Source organism: Penaeus chinensis, chromosome 32 (genome assembly GCF_019202785.1).
Source record: "Penaeus chinensis breed Huanghai No. 1 chromosome 32, ASM1920278v2, whole genome shotgun sequence".
Taxonomy (NCBI): domain Eukaryota; kingdom Metazoa; phylum Arthropoda; class Malacostraca; order Decapoda; family Penaeidae; genus Penaeus; species Penaeus chinensis.
Genome location: NC_061850.1, coordinates 9,229,151 through 9,234,150, shown reverse-complemented (window position 1 = coordinate 9,234,150; position 5,000 = coordinate 9,229,151). Strand labels below are relative to the sequence as shown.

The 5,000-nt window shown below is 42.7% G+C and overlaps 1 protein-coding gene across 1 annotated transcript in view; it reads right to left on the bottom strand.

The window, feature by feature from the left end:
- The window catches only part of LOC125042640, a 60,969-nt gene that overhangs the window by 55,873 nt on the left and 96 nt on the right, over positions 1 to 5,000 (bottom strand). The gene's annotated exons all lie outside the window — the stretch shown is intronic.

The following is a 5,000-nucleotide window of genomic DNA, read 5'->3' as shown; positions in this document are numbered from 1 at the left end:
GTGGGAAGAAGCGAAAGAGGGAATGAGAGGAAAGTAGGAAGAAGCGAAAGAGGGAAGAAGAGGAAAATGGGAAGGAGCGAAAGAGGGAAGGAGAGGAAAGTGAGAAGAAGCGAAAGAGGGAAGGAGAGGAAAGTGGGAAGAAACGAAAGAGGGAAGGAGAGAGAAAATTTAGGATTTAAGGAAGGATGAGGAGAGTAAGAAAAAGGAAGAGTAAGAAAGTAAGAAAAAGAGGAGAGAAAAAAAGGAAAAGGAAGGAAAAGTAATAAAACAAGAGAGAAAGGAATGCAGTAGTGAGTGAAATGAATAGATTGAAACGAAAGATAAATGAATATGGAAAGAAACACAACCAAAAAAAAAAAAAAAAAAAAATCAAATCGACCAGCACTCCCCGTCTCGAAAAAAAAACTTTTTCTTCATGACTAAAAAAAAAATGAATAAACAAATAAAGAAAACCTAAGACAGAATAATAAAGAAATTCTTAGACAGAATACAAGGTCGTTAATTCTTCTTTGTTTTATCTTCTTAATTAAGAAATCAAAAGGAAAAAATACAATAGCGCTGCTTGTGTAAATACAACCAAACTTTATCAAAATATCGTAAGCAAGCCATAATTTCAGTTAGCAGTATGACTAAATGAAATTTAAACAACAGCTAACGCAATATAAAATCAAAATTCATCTAGATAAAAAAAAATCCATCAATTTTATCAGTATTGAACAGCACAATATAAAATCAAGAATTAATATAGAAAAAAATACCTCTATCCACTTGATCAATGATAAACAACACACAATGTAAAATCAAAATTAACAACGAAAAAAACTCTTCATTTTAACCTTCTAAAGAAAATCTAGCAGAGTGGGGGGGCGGAAGATCAGCTTCTGCAATGAGATAGCATCAGCGGAGAAACCAATCGGTGATTATTTTTGATTTCACATTTAATCAAGTCGGTATGTAAATGGCGTTCTTGCATCTTCGGGTATTGAGGAATTTGTTCGTTTGTTTGTTGGTTTGTTTTGGTTATGGGGGAGGAGTGTTGTTTTTTTTGTTCTCTGTCTTTGTTTCTGTTTGTTTGTCTGTCTGTCTTTCTGTCTGTGTGTCTGCTGTATCTCTCTCTTTTTCTTTCTCTTTCTCTTTCTCTTTCTCTTTCTCTTTATCTTACTCTCTCTCCTTCTATCTCTCTCTCTCTCTCTCTCTCTCTCTCTCTCTCTCTCTCTCTCTCTCTCTCTCTCTCTCTCTCTCTCTCTCTCTCTCTCTCTCTCTCTCTCTCTCTCTCTCTCTCTCTCTTCTTTCTCTCTCTCTTTCTCTCTCTCTTTTTTTTTCTCTCCCTCACTCACTCACTCCTTTTCTGGCTTTTCGTTCGTATACATCTATCTTTCATTCTCTCCTTTCCCCTCTCTCCCTCTCTCCTTCACCCCTTCCCTTCATCTCTGCAAACCATCCTCCCCCATAATTTCTATAAGATGACGTCACACTTCCCACTAAAACAATAAGAGTGTGTGAACTGGGTGTTTTCACTCGCCATAATGTTGCATCCTTTTAATAAAAAATGGCTTATATGAGGTCCATTTCCAGTCTATGAAGAACGTAAAATGGGGTATAATTCGTCTCGTATTGTAGAGTCGCGTACACATAGCCTTTTACATGTTTGTAGGTAAACCAATTGTGGTAGATGAGTATATGGATATATAGATAAAGAGGAAGTTAAGAGGAGGGAAGGAATGAGAGAGAGAGGGAGAGAGAGAGAGAGAGAGAGAGAGAGAGAGAGAGAGAGAGAGAGAGAGAGAGAGAGAGAGAGAGAGAGAGAGAGAGAGACCGAGAGACCGAGAGACCGAGAGACCGAGAGACCGAGAGACCGAGAGACGCGATGAGAAACAGAGACAAACAGATAGACGGTACAAGACAAAAACAGAAAAAAAAATGGATAGAGACTAAAGAAACAAACAAACAAACAAACAAACAACCATACAGAAGCGTAAACCACAAAAAAGACAGGTATTAAGAATGAAACCACAAGACACACTTGCCACTATCATTATCTTTTCCCACATTCAATTCCACGCCGGCCGGAGCGCTCACTTTCCCGCCCCAGAGATTCCATTCTCCTTCAATAATCTAAGAGACCAGAGCCAGCACCTTCCTGGAAAGACACGTGGCTGACAGTCTGACGGCGGAGGACTCCCTCGGCGACTCGAGTAGATGTGTTGAGTAAATAGAGGTTACAACGGTTGTAATTTTCTTGAGGAGCGCGTTTTATGCTTGTTGTAAAGGGTAGATATTTTCTTAAAGTTTGTGAGTTTGTGGGCGTGATGGAGACGAGGATCTTTTACGATCTTCTTGAATTATAACCTACTCTTTAGTCTTAATCGTAAGTTGTAACTAATTAATAAAAAGCGTTACAAGTATATATGTTTGTATTTACTCACATTTACTCGAGCGGTTGTCACACCTCAAGCACCACTACTGAATGTCGTAAGATATAATAACAACGATTAAAGTGATTTCGTGAAACGGGACACTAGAGGATAAAGATGAATGTGATTTAACCTTTGACCTGGTTCTTTCGTCTTAACCTTCCAGATAAGTCAGATAATTTGATCATTCTTTTCATCCGAATTCCGTGAACCTTCCCCCCCTCCCTCCCCTCTCTCCTTACCCCTACTCCCTCCCTCTCCCCCCTTCCCCCTACCCCTCTCCCCTACCACTCTTCCTTCCTCTACTCATCTCCCCCTCCCCCCCTCCTCCTCATCCTTCTCCTCCTCCTCCTCCTCCTCCTCCTCCTCCTCCTCCTCCTCCTCCTCCTCCTCCTCCTCCTCCTCCTCCTCCTCCTCCTCCTCCTCCTCCTCCTCCTCCTCCTCCTCCTCCCTCCTCCTCCTCCCTCCTCCTCCCTCCTCCTCCCTCCTCCTCCTCCTCCTCCTCCTCCTCCTCCTCCTCCTCCTCCTCCTCCTCCTCCTCCTCCTCTTCCCTCTCCCCTCTCCCCTCTCCCCTCTCCCCTCTCCACTCTCCAGTCTCCAGTCTCCAGTCTCCACTCTCCACTCTCCACTCTCCCCTCTCCCCTCTCCCCAATCCCTCCCTCTCCCCGCCCTTATAGCGCAGTGTGTTTGTCCAGTTCGCGGAAAACTATAACTGAGCTAGATACATCATCGTTCAGTCAACTCCACTGCCATCTAATCAAGTTGTATTCCCGAACCCCTTATTCTATATTAATTAAGGCACATTCCGACTGCATTATAGTACACTCACGCATTTAATATCCCTTAATTTTCGTACATCAGGATCATCATTTCAAAAATTCCTTGATCTTAACTCCCCCAATGCCCGCTCTTTGTCATAAGTAAGTCTAAGAGTACATGTGTATATCCGCAGTTACAGTTAACAATCGTGGACCTTTAGCAGCAAATTTTATCCTTATATACGTGTGTTTGGGTGACTAAGCTAATAGAGAAAATGAGGCCACAGTCAACACAGAGGGGGGGTGGTAAAACAGGTCAGCGAGGGGGCAGAGAGAGAGAGAGAGAGAGAGAGAGAGAGAGAGAGAGAGAGAGAGAGAGAGAGAGAGAGAGAGAGAGAGAGAGAGAGAGAGAGAGAGAGAGAGAGAAAGATACAAGGTCAATTCGCTGGCAGACACTGATGCCGATGTGATAAATAAAAGAACGTGCGAGATTGGCCTCTGTTTAAGAGAGGGGAAGGAAGTAAGAGAGAGAAGGAGAGACGAATAGATAGGGGCTAAAGAAGAAAGAGAGAGACAAATGAGAATAGCAAGAGAGAGAGGGAGAGGGAGAGGGAAGGGAGAGGGAGAGGGAAACAGGGAGAGGCAGAGGCAGAGGGAGAGGGAGAGGGAGAGGGAGGGGGAGAGGGAGAGGCATAGGGAGAGTGAAAGGGAGAGGGGAAGATGGAGATAGAGATAGAGATGGAGAGAGGGGGAGGGGGAGAGGGAGAGGCATAGGGAGAGGGAAAGGGAGAGGGGAAGAGGGAGATGGAGAGGCAGAGGGAGAGGGAGAGGGAGAGGGAGAGGGAGAGGGAGAGGGAGGGGGAGAGGGAGAGGGAGAGGCAGAGGGAGAGTGAAAGGGAGAGGGGAAGATGGAGATAGAGATAGAGATAGAGATAAATTCAGTCACTGTGCTGTGTAGTGCAGCAGTAGCGAACTCGTCCAGCAATCTTGCTGACCTGCGTTCAAATCCCTCGCCGCCAGTGGATGGTAACACCGACCATTCCTTGCACGCAGGTGGTATTTTAGAAGCAAAATGAAACAGACAGCATGTCACACCAAGAATATCCATTGTAACAAATGGAACAAACTAAATTATTATTATTATTATTATTATTATTATTATTACTATTATTGTTATTATTATTGTTGTTGTTGTTGTTGTTGCTGTTGTTGTTATTGTTGTTGTTGTTGTTGTTGTTGTTATTATTATTTTTATCCATATCTCTATGTTCATTTTTCTACCAGTTTATTTATTACACAACAGGGAACTCGCCACGCAGAGCCCGTATGACCAACCAAGCAACATTGAGAGAAACAACGAGCAGAGGACGGTTGACCCACGATCGCTCACCCAGGATATGAGATCTCGGAAATGTTTGCTCTCGTATGAACGTATATACACTGGCTGGCATGGGTATATAAGGGCTCAGTATACATGCACGTTACGTAAATTAATATAGATACATTTATGTGTATGCATGTAATGTTGAATATATATACTTGTGTATTGTGCCCGGGTTTAGTTATATACGAGTTTGTGATACAATAAACACACACACACGCACACGCACACGGACACTCACACGCATACACGCACGCATGCACGCACACACACACACATATATAATATGGAAAAAAAACAAAAAAAAAATGACTGACTTTTCGATGTATCTTATTTTTTCTCCCACGAAGATTTATATAACAAGCAACGAAATCGAGAGCGGACCCCCCCCCCTCAAAAAAGAAAGAAAAAAAGTATATATGTGTATATAAATATATATACACAAAC